This window comes from Schistocerca americana, chromosome 1, assembly GCF_021461395.2.
Source record: "Schistocerca americana isolate TAMUIC-IGC-003095 chromosome 1, iqSchAmer2.1, whole genome shotgun sequence".
Lineage (NCBI taxonomy): Eukaryota > Metazoa > Arthropoda > Insecta > Orthoptera > Acrididae > Schistocerca > Schistocerca americana.
The window spans coordinates 325913967-325933330 of record NC_060119.1 but is presented as its reverse complement, the minus strand read 5'-3'; positions in this window follow the sequence as shown (position 1 = coordinate 325933330).

The following is a 19364-nucleotide window of genomic DNA, read 5'->3' as shown; positions in this document are numbered from 1 at the left end:
AACCGTTCGGGGTGAGGACAAGTTGAAAATTTTTGTTTTTACCAGTGACATGTATAGAAATGATATCATACAGGGTGTTTGGAAACTCCCGTTACAGACTTCTAGAACTTGTAGAGGGGTGTGAATACATGGTATATTAAACAGGAACCGCTGCCCGGCAAGGTAGCCCGCATCTCGTGGTCGTGCGGTAGCGCTCTCGCTTCCCACGCCCGGGTTCCCGGGTTCGATTCCCGGCGGGGTGAGGGATTTTCTCTGCCTCGTGATGGCTGGGTGTTGTTTGATGTCCTCAGGTTGGTTAGGTTTAAGTAGTTCTAAGTTCTAGGGGACTGATGACCATAGCTGTTAAGTCCCATAGTGCTCAGAGCCGGTTTCGATTCAGATGTTTAATTCATCCACTTCTGTTCGAGGAATTCAATTAGATGTGACGCAGTACTATTATTAGGTAACAGTTCTAAGGGAAAAATCCAGTTAAGACTTAAGCACAGTTGTTTGTATTAACACTTAAACATGACGTGTTTACATTACTCCAACAAAAACAAAACAGAATGTGGTACGAACAGAACAGGGCAGACGCAATGAAACAGAGGCTCGATGTGGTGATCACGTTGTTACAGACATTGCACCTACGATGCATGTTCTGGCTTCACCCTCCATCCCACATGATGTGTTTCCAACTTGCAATGCAGCATGTGTTCATAGAAAAGACAATGACAGCCATCGTAAAAATAGGGACTTGTTTCCACCGTAGTCGTTGTGTCGTGTGTCGATCATCAGCACTAAAACGAATACAAGGAACCTGAGGCGAATCGGTTCTAAAGAAATGCAGAGGATATGAAAACTACTGCAACGCTGGGATAAAAATCAAGCTAGATTCGTACTTGTATTTCTGTACTCCAGATATCAAAATTCCTTGTCACAGACGTGGAAGAACGGGTAAAATGTGAATGTTTAGGCATTGTGAATGATAGACTAACGTCCAGGCAGCCGATGCAGGAAGAATAGAAATTTTTTACTTGGTGAATGCAAACATTACCGGAAAAGGTGTACAACAACCTACAAGATATACTATGTGATCATAAGTGTACGGACACCTGGCATAAAATGACAGTTCGTGTCGCCCTCCATCGGTAATGCTGGAATTCAATCCGGTGCTGTCCCAAACTTAGCCCTGATGACAGTACCCTCTCTCGCAGGCATACGTTCAATAAGGTTCTGGAAGGTTTCTTAGGGAATGGCAGCCCATTCTTCATGGAGTGTTGCACTGAGAGAAGTATCGATGTCGGTCGGTGAGACCTGGCACGAAATCAGCGTTCCAAAACATCCCAAAGGTGTTCGGTCAGGACTCTGTGCAGGCCAGTCCATTATAGGGATGTTATTGTCGTTTAACCACTCCGTCACAGGCTGTGGATTATGAACAGGTTCTCGATCGTGTTGAAATATGCAATCACCATCCCCGAATTGTTCTTCAACAGCAGGAAGGAAGAAGGTGATAAAACATCACTGTAGGCCTGTGCTGTGATACTGCCACGCAAAACAACAGGGGATGCCAGCCGCCTCCATGATTAACACGGCCACACCATAACTCTACCGCCTCCGAATTTTACTGTTAGCACTACACTCGTTGGCAGATGACGTTGCCGTGCATTCGTGGTACTCACACCCTGCCATCGGATCGCCACATTTTGTACCGTGATTCGTCACTCGGCACAAAGTTTTTCCACTGTTCAGTCGTCCAATGTTTAAGCTCGTTACACCAAGCGAGGTGTCGATTGGCATTTATCGGCGTGATGTGTGGCTTACGGGCAGCCGCTCGACCATGACATCGAAGTTTTCTCCTCTCCCGGCTAACTGTCATAGTACTTGCAGTGGATCGTGATGCAGTTTGGAATACCTCTATGATGGTCTGGATAGATGTATGCCTATTACACATTACGACCATCTTCAACTGTCGGCGGTCTATGACAGTCAACAGACGAGATAGGCCTGTACGAATTATGCTGTACGTGTCCCTTCTCGTTTCCACTTCACTATTACATCAGAAACAGTGGTCCTAGGGATGTGTATGAGTGTGGAAATCTCGCTTACAGACGTATGACACAAGTGACACCCAATCACCTGACCACGTTCTAAGTATGTCAGTTCCTCGGATCGCCCCATTTTGTTCTCTCACCGTGACTAATTACTACTGAGGTCGCCGATATGGAGTACCTGGCAGTAGGTGGCAGTGCAATGCGCCTAATATGAATTCGCATGTTTTTTGGGGTACCCGGATACTTTTGATCATATAGTGTACATATTTCAATGTGAAACTTCCTGGCTGAATACAACTGTGTGCAGGATCGAGAGTGGAACTCGACATCTTCGAGTTCGAGTTTCAATCTGTCAGGAAGTTTCATATCAGTGCACACACCGCTGCAGAGCGAAAGTTTGATTATGGAAATATTTCAATATGTTAAACAAGTTCACACAGAGATAATGCTTGGCGTCATTTCTGATGAACTTCGTACGAAATGCAACAAGTGGAGATACGCCAAGACTGCTTGATTTTATCTACCAGAGCGTCGTATTTCAGCCGAAGTTTTATCAGACAACACTTTGCAGGTCGCGACGCTCGTGGTATACTGTCGGACTGCTTCCGAACAGAAAATCAGGGCACATACATACACGCCTCGCTAAGTGATTAAGGATGCGCAGACGCTTATGGGGATCCTACATATTTATAAAAAAAAACTTTGCACTGTGTCTGTCTCCGTTACGAGTGGTGGCTGGCTCTGAGCACTATGGGACTCAACTGCTGAGGTCATTAGTCCCCTAGAACTCAGAACTAGTTAAACCTAACTAACCTAAGGACATCACAAACATCCATGCCCGAGGCAGGATTCGAACCTGCGACCGTAGCGGTCTTGCGGTTCCAGACTGCAGCGCCTTTAACCGCACGGCCACTTCGGCCGGCTTACGAGTGGTCAGAGAGCCTGACAGTCATATCGGGTACCTGGACTCCGTTCCCTCCTATCACCAGGAATCTTCCCTTCGTGGAACGACGAAACGGGGTGTACTTAGCCTCGTGGTTCAAATTAGAAGCTACTTCAATGAGATGTAGCGGCCCTAGGAATGCCAAACCAACTGCTGGGGGAGCGGTGCACTGAACACCCGGCTCTCCATACCGCATCTCGATGCCGCCATTGGGTGAAGATGATATGGAGGTCACTCTGGCCGATTTTGCCCTCTTTGGCCAGAACGCGGAGTGGGCTTGCACTGGACATCACTTTTGTAACAGCGGAGCTGACAGTCATTCCATATTGTCTACAGTTTAATTACCAACAACGGAAAGAATTATTCGGCATAGAATTGGATTACAGTCCTATGCTTACGTCCCTGAAGCATTTATATTACGAAGGAGGTAATAAAATCGCTGCGTACGAAGCACAGGAATTTTTGTCATTATTCCATGATCGAACTGGCTGAAGATTCATTGCGAATTTAATGAAGTGGTAGACAATGTGGTTACGGAGATAACACAGGATGAAGAAAATGGTTTTGTATACTCTAAGCAACCAAGTTCGTACGAAGAATTATTGCTTCAACTAGAGAAGTGAGGAACAAAGAATGGCAGGAATCCTTCAAACCTAGAGGAAGGACTTACCCACAGTTACAGCATTTGATAAATGTGTGCCTCCTAGATGACAAGCGCCAATATTCAAGGATCTTAGGCTTCGTGGAAATATTGTTTTCTAACTTTTATGTGACCCTCTGAGCAGTTACATATATGAATGTCAGAATAATAATTTTAAATGACCACCATAAGCTGTCAAATCTGAAGCCAACAGCAGGCATTTACTATGGTTTTATCTTTCAGAAATGACGTCGAGGCTGTGGACCAATACATGAAGACACTTGTATAATACTGCGTTCTGGATTTCCTTCGTGAATTACAGCGTCATGGTTTTGTGTAGGCCTATCAAGACATCAGTGTCTTTCCTTATTGGATGCTGTGCCACTAAACGTCCGTCAGGACATATTGTTTCAGCATGACAGCCCATCCGCTCACTTTTCTCGTCGTGTTCGGGAACATCTGGAAAAACGAAAAAATTGCGGCCCTGAGCAGTATGGGACGTAACATCAGAGGTCATCAGTCCCCTAGAACTTAGAAGTACTTAAACCTAACTAACCTAAGGACATCATACACATCCATGCCGGAGGCGGGACTCGAACGTGCGCCCGTATCAGTCGCGCGGTTTCGGACTGAAGCGCCTAGAACCGCTCAGCCACCGCGGCCGCCCTGGAAAAACGATTCGGACAGATATGGATGGGCCAAGGTAGAACAATTGCATGTTCTCCAAGATCACCCTCCGTGGTCGAATGAAGAGACTGGTTTATGAGACTCCTGTAGAGACAAAAGAATATCTGGTGGCACGCGTTCTTGTCATTGCAGAACAGCTTGCAGAGACACCAGTTGCGATAGAATGGGTGTGTCATAACATCATTCGTAGACACAATGTGTGCACCAAAATTGGTTGTCGCCACATGACAAAAACTGTTTAACTGTGAGCACAATGTTTGTGAAAACTGATAAACTTCCTCTTTTTTCTTTAGTTATTAATCAATGGAACTGTAAAACAGGCGATGCACTTGGCCATGCCTAATAAGTTACTTGTAAAAGCAGTCGCGTTGACAACATGTTTTCAAATGGTTGTAGCACGGAAAGGGTAAGTTTCCGTACATGGGTTTCAGTTCAAAAGTTCCCTCTACAAGTCCAAGGAGTTTTTAAGGGGAATTCTAGAGCACTCTGTATATATAGTTCATCCATCCTGAAAATTAGAATCTCGACGATTTTTGCGAGTTATCGATATCGATACTAGGAAGATATTGGTCCGGGAATTCCACAACCGTATCAAAATCCTTGCAGTAGTTTCTCAGACTTGCTCAGACACACAAAAAGGAACGAACAGCGGACTTCAGTTTATGTGTTTCGGGCGTGGGGAGAAGATATAACAAAACATTTATATTATTTACGTACTAAAGCATGACTGGAATTTACATTTTATTTTTGCATGCAGTAATGATCGTTTGTTATGCTTTTGAAGGGTGATGAATGTAATGTAAGCTCAAACAGAAAAAATCTTTTTGTACGATAAAATTACAATGTAACAAGTTTCCGATTTTTTTACCCTACTTGTAGTGTGAAACTTCGCTGCTTGCCGAATTTCATGATTCTAGTTCAACAGAAATTACCCTGTGAGTTAGTTAGCGAGTTTCAAAATAAGTGAAACAGATGGCCAAATCTTCTCATTGGATTGACTTCGCAGCTTAAATTTTTTATTGCGGCAAAGGACCATAGATATTAATATGCGACGTAAATGTGCACTTGATACACCAATCGTTTCCAGAGAAAAAGGGCTCTTACCTGACGAACAGACAGATAGATGGATAAAAAACTACAAAAAAATTTTTTTTTCGTCTGATATAATTAACAGACGAACAATTCTCTGATTTCTTCATTTGCTTGTAGTGTGAAACGTTGCTTCTTGCCAGATTTTATGATCACAGGTCAAGGGGAAGTGTCCTCTAGGTTCTGATGAGTGAGTTTTCGATTATCAAAGTGCGTGACATAAATAGCCGTATTATTTGGCTGAACTGACTTAGAAGCTTTAAATTTTTACATCGCCAAGAAATCTTAGACCTTAACATGTGATATAAATTTAAGACTGATTGGCATACCCATTCCTAAGAGAAAGTGTTCTTAACAGCCGTACAGACAGACAGACGGGCGACAAAGTGACAATATAGGGGTTCCGATTTTGCAGTTTGAGGCACGAAACTCTAAACAAGACTTGTAAATAAAGTCATCAGGAGTGAATTTGTCCAAGGAAAAGAAAATCTGAATTAAGAATGAAAATAAATATCCAACGTAGTCTCCAGGGTCTATACTGAAACCGTTCTCTTTTTCATATTGTGTTTGAGTGCACAGAAAGGGAAGCGCCTGAGAATGGCTATCGTCCATGGAGATTCCGCAATAATTTGGCTGCACTTAGTTCGATTATCCATCCCCATTATCCACTGATTCAACATTGGCAATGAAAGGAAGGATAATGGTAAGTTAATGACATCGTTTCACGTGATTACGTCCATTGAAGAGCGCAAAATTATTCTTCGCTCACGTTCACGTCTGGCAGGATGATAGTGCCCTGAACGACGCGGCTGAAAATTACTGAGAGTTTGCCTCTCATAACCTCTGGATATGAATATTTCCGAGTTATAGCGATCTCTACTGACAATCACTGTTAATGTCCCACTACCGTTTTCAAAGGGAGTTGATATAGATTATTTGCAAGAAGTAGTTTCACATATGATCATTTAAGAAAATGTAAAGAAAATATGTAAACATACGATGATAGAAAATTATGTGCATCAGTGAAGTCTGTTTAACAGAAAATGCCAATGAGTTCTCACAATGTATAGAGGTGTATAAGAGCGGCAATAACGCTTTAATTCATTTTGAGAGCGATATATCTACCTTTCTGCCTAAATATCTATTTGTTTTTCTTTTTGTTAGTATCTAAAAGTTTGTTAAATAACTAACAATGCATTAAAATCAAACAGTCTGCCATTTCGTAGCGCATATGTTGGGGTGGGAAAAGTTTTATACTTCTTATCGATATCACAGTATGTTGTATACACTCCACTTTACAAGGCTGAGATCCTAGTTTACTGACTACATCTATTAGATACTGTATATCTTGTAGTTTGGAATCGGTAGAGGACAAATCAATCCTCTGGACAGAATTATAGAGGATTACCACAGAATAATTCATCAGGCTAATTCATTAGGCATCGATGTAGATGGAGTTCAACTTCACATACCAGAAGCCATATAAGATGGACACTGTGTAAATGATCCAAAGTAACAGTGGCTGCGAAGTCCGCAGCTCATGGTCGTGCGGTAGCGTTCTCGCTTCCCGCGCCCGGGTTCCCGGATTCGATTCCCGGCGGGGTCAGGGATTTTCTCTGCCTCGTGATGAGTGGGTGTTGTGTGATGTCCTTAGGTTAGTTAGGTTTAAGTAGTTCTAAGTTCTAGGGGACTGAAGACCATAGCTGTTAAGTCCCATAGTGCTTAGCGCCATTTGAACCATTTTGAAGTGGCTGCAACTCAGGAGTTGATTGAGATACTGAAGTTCTGTCGTCACCACTGCTAGTTGTCTTGGAAGTGACTCACAGGTACCATTGGTAGCTGTCATAGAAGTGATGCATAGAGAGCGAGGATATATTTGTGCATATACTCTTCTTCCCTTTCTAGAGGCTTCCTGTCATTCCGTAAATATTTCTGGAGAGTAAGCAGAAATCTGTTATGCAATACTACGACGATCATTTCTTCCTTCTTATTGATCAGTATGTTGCTGACAATGCAGTGACTGTCACCGTCGTGTTTGAATAACAACGTCCGGTGGGAACATGTATGTTTATTCTTGAAATAGGATTTGCGAGGTGCATATTTTTATTTATTTACTTAACCTGATTTGATTAGGGTCATCATGCTTTCTAGGGCTTCACACATATAGTACCTTTTTTACATAATCGTTACCTAAGAAATAATAATTTTTTATGACAAATAGTATTAAAGTTATATGAGTGTCTATAGAGACAATATGACAGTGAACTAATAAAGATAAGACTGGCAGTACTTATACTACTACTGCTGTAGCTGCTGGCGCTAATAACGATAATAATAAAAACAATAAGGTCAAAAAACAATAATATCGTTAAATTTAAAATTTTCCCGGCAAATTAAACGTTCGAAGTGATTGCGGGATTGAAGCTGGTGGTCGTGATCTTCATTCCACGATATTTCAACTCGGTATTTCCAGTCATCTTCCGGTGAGTCATCGAAGACTGGCGAAGACGCTCGCTCGCTCGTTGAAAGCACTGGCGTCATCAGCCAGGTGGAGGGGGGGGGGGAGGGGGGGGGGCAGGATAAGCAGCCAAGCTGCTGTTCCTGCACAGATCTACATTTTTGATGTTGGTCTATCAGTCTGAATTGGCATCACGTGACATAGAGGCGCTCTTGTAGTCAGCATCTACACAGCGGGAGGCACTATGCCCGCGGTAGGTCAGGCCAACGGTTTGTGGTGGGCCTGGCAGCCCAGACCACGAATTAAGCGGCTGCCAGTTGCTGCTTTATTGCTGAACACCCTGGCGGACTGGCGGGAGCGATCCCGCAGGACGGGTGTGCTTGTTTCCTCGTGCAGCAGCCTCATTGACTAACGAACGAGGCGGCTTGTGCAGCGCAAATCCCAGCCCCCTGTTCTGGACGCGCTGGAGGGTCGCAGTGTGCGTCGCAGCTGTATCAATCTCACAGTACGGCAGTATATTTACAGGCAAAGAAGTTCACCGGTCCGCCTTACATAGCTCGCTGATAGCTGTCAGAAGCACCACAGTGGGTGAGCTGATCTTTTCAGTTCCACCGCTCGGCCTTCCTGGCCGGCAGATGTACACTCTTCAACTTCGTCTGTCTCGTTGTTTCCTTCCTCTCCTATCTATCCCACAGCCGGCGGCCCCATGGTTCTGTCCTTTCCCCTCTCCTCTGCCTCCTGGGCAGATATGCCCAACCCCCCCCACCCCCCACCCCAACTGTTCACCTACTCCACTTTCCTGATGACACCCTTTATCCTACCCTTACATGGTCCCAACGTAGCCTTTAAACTCACGTTAACAGTTGACTACCTGTAGCAACTAGTGGCTCCTTCATCTCAAACCTCCCAAGACCCAGCTCCACGATTTTTACCTTTTCATTTATGGTCGTCCCATCCTCCTTACACAAAGCCCACACTAGACTTCACCTCCTGAAACTCCTGTCCAGCTGCACATTGGGGCTGCATGTTTCCACCACCCTCCACATCTACAAATCCTTTATCCATATCCTTCTTTGTTATGTCACTGTCCTCTGTATTCCTGCCTTGCCCAGACTCTACAAAGCCCTCCAAATCCTTGAACGCCATGTACTCTGCCTTGCCTTCCGTATCTGCCTCCTGTACCCCCCATGGATCCTTTATGATCTCATTCCCTTCCCACATCTTCTACTTTTCCTCGAACACATCCGCACCCAATATATCGTCTGCAGACTCGATGTCCCCCCCCCCCCCCACACCCTGATGTTGTCTGTCCTCTCTCCTCCATCCCATTGCTGCACCTTGACCAAGGTGTCCATCTCCACACCTTCAACTACCTTTCCTAACACAATTTCCAGTGCCTACCCCTTCTGGAAGATTATCCCTTCCTACGAACACCTTCCCCTCCTCAGGGCTCCATCTCCCCTCCTCTTCCCTTCCACTGAGCGGGTTTTTCCTCCCTCCTAACCCCTCCCTTTCCAGTGCACTGCTCTCTCCTGACTTAACTTCCCTCTCCACCTCCCACTTCGCTCTTCTCCTGCTGCTTTGTGGGCCCCCCGACCCCCTTGCTTTTCATCCCACCCTCTGCAGCCCCCTTCCTCCTCTGCCTCCTTCTATCCACTCTTTTCCCTCTTTTCAGGCCTCCCCTCCCCCGGCAGGTCCCTCCTGGCAGTTTTTATTCTTGGTAGTGTGTGCTCCGTCTTGTGAAGTGATTTGTCGTCGTTCTGGTGTGTTTTAATACTGTGACCAACCTTTAACTTGCGCATGTAACTTCAGTGTATTTTTACATGCTACACAAATCGCCAACTGTGCTTTTTATCACAATGTGTACGTATATTGTATCCTCCCACTGACTCCCCTTATTATGTAAGTTCTTATGTCTCCCCTCATCGGATTTTATATGTATCGTTTTCATCTTTTTACTAAACGTACCAATCGGCTGAAGAGGGACCGATTGTGGCTCTGCCAGGCCTCCTGTGACCTTTTAAGGCAGGGGAATGAAGTCACAATAAAAGAGAAAAAAAGGCTACGTCAGTCGTCGAGGGCTCACCTGAAATGACTGGCAGGTGTCGAAATATCGTGGAATAAAGCATACAACGACCGTTTGCAATCCCGAAATCTCTTTGAACAACGGTAATGTTACTGGCAGAGATGAAAGGAATTTATCAGTGTGCAAAGTAGATGTTTTCAAATACTGAGTTCTGGGAAAAGGAAATGAAGGAGACTGCACCATCTAAGAATGCTGGTAAATAAGGAATATCTACTAGAAAAGAAGAATTTGTAGGGGTAATGAGTGTGTACATATATAATATCAGTCATTATTGTTGATGCAATAGAATTGTCATTAACTGTCTCCTGAAGCTGTAGGTGTTAGTCCTCTAATACAGTGTGGGATAGTATTCTGCACTGGGGCTCCTGCTACTAAGGACTAAGAGAAAATCGCTGAAAGATGCAATAGAGCCGGCCGGAGTCGCCGTGCGGTTCTACGCGCTACAGTCTGGAACCGCGCGACCCCTACGGTCGCAGGTTCGAATCCTGCCTCGGGTATGCATATGTTTGATGTCCTTAGGTTAGTTAGGTTTAATTAGTTCTAAGTTCCAGGCGACTGATGACCTCAGAAGTTAAGTTGCATAGTGCTCAGAGCCATTTTTGATGCAATAGAATAGAAAGAACTGTGCTCTGATGGGAACAGATGTTTCTGCTATGTTGTTCAAAGAAGAGATATGAGGGACAGCGCACGATGATAAGACAGTCGAGAAGACAGAGGATATAGAAATCACTACTCTTGTCTACACGCAGCAAAGATAACTGGGCATATGGTATGAAAATGGAAATGTCGTGTGGCTAGGGCCTCCCGTAGGGTAGACCGTTCGCCTGGTGCAGGTCTTTCGATTTGACGCCACTTCGGCGACCTGCGCGTCGATGGGAATGAAATGATGATGATTAGGACAACACAACACCCAGTCCCTGAGCGGAGAAAATCTCCGACCCAGCCGGGAATCGAACCCGGGCCCATATGGTGGTGAAATATGATCAAGGGGTCTAACATCACAGATATGACGAACACCGGCATTCATAACCAGTCATAGGTGCTGTGAGCTTTCCTGCAGAATAACATCGTCCGTAAAATATGTGTGTACCATATTTGTGTGTGTGTGTGTGTGTGTGTGTGTGTGTGTGTGTGTGTCTTCAAGTTATACCGCAAACGTCTCCGCCTGTAAAACTGAGAAAGTCGGTGGTCGCCCTATAAGGGCTTATCTGTTTCTGGAGCAGCTCCTATGAACTGCATTACTAACGTCAAGTATTAACACAGTGTAAATATATTTCTTGCCAGAAATAGCAGACTATTTCATTGAATTACTTGTAATAAAACATGCGTTGTATGGCGCACTGTGACGAAAGTATTTAGACGTTCATTAACGAACTCTGTGGACACTGGGAAATCAGAAAGAGGGGCAGAAGAACGGCGTTAAAAAATATGAAAGAAAAGTGCAATGGTGTTCAAAACTGCATCAACACAGACTGGTTCGTTATTATGTGATATAGTGGGACATGTCATGGAAAGCTGGAACCCAGTAAGAAAGGAATATTTGACTCTTGCAGTACTTGCCTCAGCAGATGGCATATGTCATATGTCTAGTAGACTAATTATTTACTTTAGCTCATGCATGATACATTTCTGTAAATTATTCTTCTCAGTCTTTAGGCAAAGAATTGTATCGTGAAACATCGTTGTAAATGACCAACTATTTGTTTTTATGCTCAATGCTACCGGTTTCGCTCAGATCAGTTTGACCTAACGAACAGACAAAATCCTGAAAGTGCACAGATCACAGAATGTTTACAAACTAAAAATTATGGCGTTAAATAACACAGACATGTACATGTACGATATAACCCAAAATACTACATGCACCTGTGATGCGTATACATTATCTATATTACAGCTACAGATCCTCCCTATCGATCTTCCTCCTTTCGCCAAGATTCATAGGAATTTGCCTTTGATCTTTGCCTCTTTTTTTGCTACATGTCCGTTACAGCTTACATCCGTTTCAAATGTATGTTCGTCTTGAGTGCATAACTTACATATCAGTGTCTTTTGGAGATTATTTACTGTAAACAGAAGCTATGTTTTTGTACCTATATCGAAGTTGTTCACTTCAAATGTTGTAGTGACAAGCTGGTTACGGTTTGTTACGTAATTTCTACGTTATTTAACGTTATAATATTTATTTTGTCGGCATTTTGTGTCTCGTGCACTTTAAAGAATTCGTCTGGCCATCAGGTTATCTGCTTGATAGTGGTCTTCTGATCGAAGCAGGTAGAGCTGAGCATAAAAATAAACAGTTGTTGGTCATCTGGAATGAAATTCCACAGTTATTTGACAATTGTGAAGCATCACTTCATCATAAATCGAAACAAATGACATCAAACATTCTTTTACCATTTTGTGCAAAGATGGGTAAAATACACAAGCGGGAAAACAAATTTCTGTTTCATTGGAAAAGTGTATTATGTATGTCAGAAGTACATAGAAATTATTCGTCTAATTTATTTATTTTATTCTTTATTATCAGATTTTAAAGATGTTCTGTTAACAAGTTCAAGCTCAAAGGAATACCATGGAGTTCTTAAGTTTTAAGATGCGCTTCTCATCAGCTGTCATTTTGTTAACAGCATTTTATGTCAAGTGGAGATTATTTTTCTTTGTACCTAACTTGTGTATCAAAGCGAGTCTTGTAAATACATAAAATTACTAAATGCCATTTATTATCCATGTAGTAATGAAATGATCATGCTGAAAGAGTGCCATGTCGCAAAAGGTAGACATAATGTTACAAACTGTGTATAGTGGAAACGAGAAAAGATTGTATCTAAATGGTATTCACTTTTTAAAATAAAAATATGGAAGCGAGGTCTTCCTCTTCTGATGCACTCTTCACTTCTTCTTCTGTTTCATTATTGAGTAATAAGTTAATTTTCTTATAAATGTGTCTGCAGTCATTTTCAGAATCCATTAGGATCACATACACCAATCTAATTTACGGGTTTTAATACTTCAGGTCTCCGTATCAGAACAGCGCACACATTTTTTCCAAGAACAACAGCCGATATCTTATCGTGTCAGGTCGTTTCACCATTATGTACAAAGAAAGTCGAACACTCGCATTATTTTTCTACGCAGTCCGAATTAATAGTATTTGTGCGTTCAAGTCAGCATAAAATATATTCACGTTCGATGCTATCAAACTATGACGACGTACAATAGCCAACAGAGGCTCTTATATCTACAAGACATCGAAATTGCGACGACTTAGGTAAAAAAAAAAGTGAAAGAGAGCATACAAAATAATTATAAATATTTTATGATGTCTGTTAAATTAATAACCACATCATGTCATCGCACTTGTGACGTGTCTTTCACGGGTGCAAACCCTTTATAAATGCATTTCAAACATTTTTCTAAGAGATAAATATTTTTTTCAATTTTTTTCTGTCAATAAAGAAGGATACGTTACAACATTCACCTAACAAAATATGAAAAGTACTGGATGTTGGCCTGGTGCACAAATCTGATGAACTATTTCCCGGATTCGGCCTGTCGTCTAGAAAAGATACTGTATGTACTGTGTGTATCATAACCATAGTTTGGGGCCACCTGCATAGATTTGCACATTTCATTGAATTCCATGTATCATGTTAATGAATAAAACCTTGGACACAGACGGAAAATGAACGCAGTTGAACCCACACTTTTTTACATCGGTTTCGCTATTTCTTTTACAATATGAACTGAATATAAGTACTGTTTTCTCACAGATATATAATTTGAAATTTTAATTTGAGCTTTGTTCCAAAAGACTATAATCAAAATTATGTATATATACTGATATATGTTTGGGCTCAGTACTTTAAATCGATATTATTAGAAGATGGGGGTCTTCCAGCATATCTTGTAGCATGAGCCGAAAGGCAGTGTGCGATTTGCTTTGACAGTCTTCTGTTGTTTATACGGATGAATTCGGCTGAAGACCTGTAAAACTTTCTACAAAATGAGAGATGTGGTGGAATTATTGCGAATAAGTCAATATTCGCTATGTTTGATGTCTGCGTGGGCAACGGCAGTCAGTCTCTCCCAAGAGTTCTAGACAGAATTACCTAGATATATACGTAGAGATCTTCACGGGATCTGGGTGGATCGTTGTGGATGTCCATCGTTAGATGGCACTGTATTCAACCTGTCGGCAATTACTATAAAAATATATTGCTTCGGCTGTTTAGAGTGTGTAAGGCAGTCCTATAACGTATGCTATTGGTATAAAGAGGTTATGATTCACAGACTTCTGTTTCTTTATGGGTGTTATATAATTGTACGCCTATTCCTATTTACACAGCCAATAACGATGGGTTAAGGAAAAAAGCAGCAAATTTAATGTCAAATTGAGTCACTTAATTTATAAGGAGTGTATAATTGTAGATCATGTGAAAAACTATTGGGAAAGCTGTGTACCAGATGTAGAAGTATGAAACCGCAATTTCCCTAAAGATGGTGTTAGCCGTCAGTGTCGGGCGGTGAGACCGTGTCTGCAGCGCCATCGGCTTCCTGTAACGGCTGACGACGAATGTCAACACACCGTGGCCCAAGTTCCATACATCGGTATCTGTTTCACACTCGTAAATATGCCGAATTTTGAGCCTACGAACTATGATTTGCGGACAGCATGATTTCTGTTATCATTTGAAGAAAACTGCTGCAGAATCACATCGAATGCTTGTCTAAGCATTTGGCAAACATGCTCTTGGGAAAACACAGTGCTTCGAGTGGTTCAAAAAATTCAAAAGTGGTGACTTTGAGGTGACAAACGATGAGCACGGGAAACCACCGAAAAAGTTCGAAGACAATGAATGGCAGGTCTTTTGGATGAGGATGATACTCAAACTCAACAGGAACTCGCGAAACAATTGAATGTGACGCTATGTTAAATAGGCAGGAAGTGAGAAAATGGGTTCCACATTAACTTAGTGAAAGACAGCGAGTAAATCGAAAGGCCACTTGTGAAATGCTGCTCGCTAGATACAAAAGAAAGTCGTTTCTCCTTGTACTAGGGACTGGTGATGAAAAGTGGATATATTTTGAGAACCCCAGGCGTCGTAAACGGTGGGCGAATCCATACAAACCATCGACATACACTGCAAGATAAATCGCTTTCGAAAGAAGACAATGCTCTGCGTTTCGTTGGATTAGAAGGGTGTAAGCTACTAAGAGCTGCTAAAACCTGGTGAAACCGTTAATACTGATCGCTACCAACAGCAAATGATCGATTTAAATCGATCATAACTTGAAAAACGACCGGAATATGGGAAAAGGAAGACAAAGTCATACTGCTCCATGATAACGCCCTATCACAACACAGCAAAAAGGGTCAGTAAAACGATCGAAGCCTGTTTGCATCACTGGGACTCGCTCTCGCCGAACAATGCTTCAGTTCGTGCGAAAATGTGTTGCTGATTGGTCCGCATCAAAAGAAGAACTGTCTTTTTGTCGGAGAGATGGGAGAAATATATAAAAAACAACGGAGATTATTTTGATTAAAATATTTTTTTCAGTTTCAGACAATAGACGTGTAATTATTGCAACCAAATTCCGGTTTTATACTTCTGCACCTATTAGTTATACAGTGAGCTCTCTTGTAGTTTTTGGCGAGAAACCTATTAAAACTTACCCCTTCGCTGTTCTTTGTTCCACAGCGAGACAGTGTGTTTGCATGAGACGAACCTTAGCGGAATTGGTCTGACTTCCCACCTGTATTCTTTAGTGTCGCGGCAGTGCAATCTGGCTCTAACTGTGTTTCCACTATAATATGTTAAGTTGCAGAAGGATGCTGTTGGGTTTGACTTATGCATATACATCTTAGGGTTTTATCTTAATTTGTTTTGGTATCTGTATCGAATACTATCTGCCCTGTGGCTTTTAATGTTAATAGTTCTCCTGTGTAATAATACCAGATTTTCTTAAAAATTTATTCAGAGCTCTGCATTTTTGTGTGTTTACATGGTGTATGTGTATTCCGTTTCAGGGGCGACCTGAACTAATCTCCTGGGGCTACGAACATCGGTCGCGTAACTAGACGGACCCGAGCCGCCCCAACAAATATTCATTTAGCAAGGAGGGATTCTGTTTCGGGGAGACTTACCTAAAAGTCCATATGGGAAGAGCGGAGCTCCCAAGAAGCTTGAAAAAGATTAAAACAAAAAAGTTTTCAGAATGCGGACCATAAATGGCCAGACAATGAACGAAACTAGTAAACATATACATGAGATGAAAGAGAGAAACATCGGATTACTAGCCATGCAAGAAACAAGATACTGTGACGAAGATACAGCAGTTAAGTCATAAGGCATCATAGTGCTGAAAGGAAAACCAGGCAACAGAGCACGAAAGGAAAAACGCTCTGGTACATAATTCATGGGAGACAAGAGACATGGATGACAAAACCGAAATGAAGAGCAGGTCAGAAAGAATATCAACGCTGACAATCATAGAGTGAAACAAAAAGTATACCATAATAAATAGATATGCACTTACCAATGAAAAGGCCAAAAAAGAGAAGAAAGATTTAGATAGTATCTGGGAGAAGCTAGATGATACACTGAAAAGCATACAACACAGACAAGACAGTCGTAGGTGATTATAATGCACAGATTGAAAGGAAAACCAACGTAACTGAGTATCGCGCAACTACCCAGCACACCAGAGGAACACACTTCAAGGCCAAGAAAAAGACATGGACAAGCCCATGTACCCGCCTTGAGAAACTCCAGACTTACTACGCAGCAATCAGTCGGATAAAGAGATCATGAACAACGAGTTCAGGAAGAATAGAATCCGATCACCATCTTCCACAAGTCAAACAAGGACAGGCAGTGGCAGTCAATACAGAGGCACGAAACATGAAGGAAGACAGAGACAAATTAAGACGCTATCCATTCAAATACTGGGAATGCATTGAAGTATACAGCGAATAGTAAGACATGAACTGAGCGTGGGTAAACGGACTGTACCATGGGAAAAGGAAGAAAACTAAAGGAAGCACTATTGATGGAACACGGACTGTCAGGAAGCGGTATAGAACCGCAGGAAAGTCTGGAGAACTCGAGCAGCAAGAAAGACCGATAAAAATGGGAGGTTATCCTAGGAGTAAGGAAGGACGCTGCCAGAACAGTAAAATGGCCCAGAGGACAGAGTGTAACGCAGATAATGGAGTACACTGAGTAACCTTTAGGAAAAACGACAGTAGAAACGTTTTGCGGATATTCAAAAAGAGTCCGACTGGATGAAAGGGTAGAGATCTACACTCCTGGAAATGGAAAAAAGAACACATTGACACCGGTGTGTCAGACCCACCATACTTGCTCCGGACACTGCGAGAGGGCTGTACAAGCAATGATCACACGCACGGCACAGCGGAACCGCGGTGTTGGCCGTCGAATGGCGCTAGCTGCGCAGCATTTGTGCACCGCCGCCGTCAGTGTCAGCCAGTTTGCCGTGGCATACGGGGCTCCATCGCAGTCTTTAACACTGGTAGCATGCCGCGACAGCGTGGACGTGAACCGTATGTGCAGTTGTCGGACTTTGAGCGAGGGCGTATAGTGGGCATGCGGGAGGCCGGGTGGACGTACCGCCGAATTGCTCAACACGTGCGGCGTGAGGTCTCCACAATACATCGATGTTGTCGCCAGTGGTCGGCGGAAGGTGCACGTGCCCGTCGACCTGGGACCGGACCGCAGCGACGCACGGATGCACGCCAAGACCGTAGGATCCTACGCAGTGCCGTAGGGGACCGCACCGCCACTTCCCAGCAAATTAGGGACACTGTTGCTCCTGGGGTATCGGCGAGGACCATTCGCAACCGTCTCCATGAAGCTGGGCTACGGTCCCGCACACCGTTAGGCCGTCTTCCGCTCACGCCCCAACATCGTGCAGCCCGCCTCCAGTGGTGTCGCGACAGGCGTGAATGGAGGGACGAATGGAGACGTGTCGTCTTCAGCGATGAGAGTCGCTTCTGCCTTGGTGCCAATGATGGTCGTATGCGCGTTTGGCGCCGTGCAGGTGAGCGCCACAATCAGGACTGCATACGACCGAGGCACACAGGGCCAACACCCGGCATCATGGTGTGGGGAGCGATCTCCTACACTGGCCGTACACCACTGGTGATCGTCGAGGGTACGCTGAATAGTGCACGGTACATCCAAACCGTCATCGAACCCATCGTTCTACCATTCCTAGACCGGCAAGGGAACTTGCTGTTCCAACAGGACAATGCACGTCCGCATGTATCCCGTGCCACCCAAAGTGCTCTAGAAGGTGTAAGTCAACTACCCTGGCCAGCAAGATCTCCGGATCTGTCCCCCATTGAGCATGTTTGGGACTGGATGAAGCGTCGTCTCACGCGGTCTGCACGTCCAGCACGAACGCTGGTCCAACTGAGGCGCCAGGTGGAAATGGCATGGCAAGCCGTTCCACAGGACTACATCCAGCATCTCTACGATCGTCTCCATGGGAGAATAGCAGCCTGCATTGCTGCGAAAGGTGGATATACACTGTACTAGTGCCGACATTGTGCATGCTCTGTTGCCTGTGTCTATGTGCCTGTGGTTCTGTCAGTGTGATCATGTGATGTATCTGACCCCAGGAATGTGTCAATAAAGTTTCCCCTTCCTGGGACAATGAATTCACGGTGTTCTTATTTCAATTTCCAGGAGTGTATTTATAAGAGATAAGAATGGAGAACTTACCCTTAGTGCGAAGGCGAATTATAAGATACGTGCAGAACACTTTCATGGCATTCTGAAATGCGAACCGCCTGAAGGTGGAGTGGAAGTGGGGACAGGCATAGAATAGAGGGTGTCACGCCTTACATACAGGTATGAGATCGCACAGGCCATAAGTGATCTGAAGAACAATAATACAACTGGGGTGGATGGGGTAACAGCTGGCATGATAAAGTGGCCAGGAGACAAGGCGTTAGCCAGCATGACCAACATTATCTGCCGTGTCTGCAGAACAAAGAATTTACCAGAATGATGAAGGAATGCGATCGTAATGCCGATACATAAGAAGGAGAATAAAAAAGATACAAACAACTATAGAGGAATATCACTGCTAGAGCTCGGCAACAAGGAGCTGTCAAAACACCTCTTCAAGATATCAGCAGAAAAGATAGAAAGTACAGCTGGAAACTATCAAGCTGGATTCAGGAAAGGAAGAGGATGCATAGAAAAGATATTTACCTTGAAACAAATGACTGAACACAGGGCCTTAAAGAACAAAAGGGAGTAGTAATCTTTGTAAACTTCACGAAGGCGTATGAGAGCATTGGAAGGATCCTGATGGACAGAGGACTAGACAGCACTGCATAAGAGCTAATATTACGAATTCTGACACCAAAAAGGCAAGGGTGACTTTCAGACGAGCGC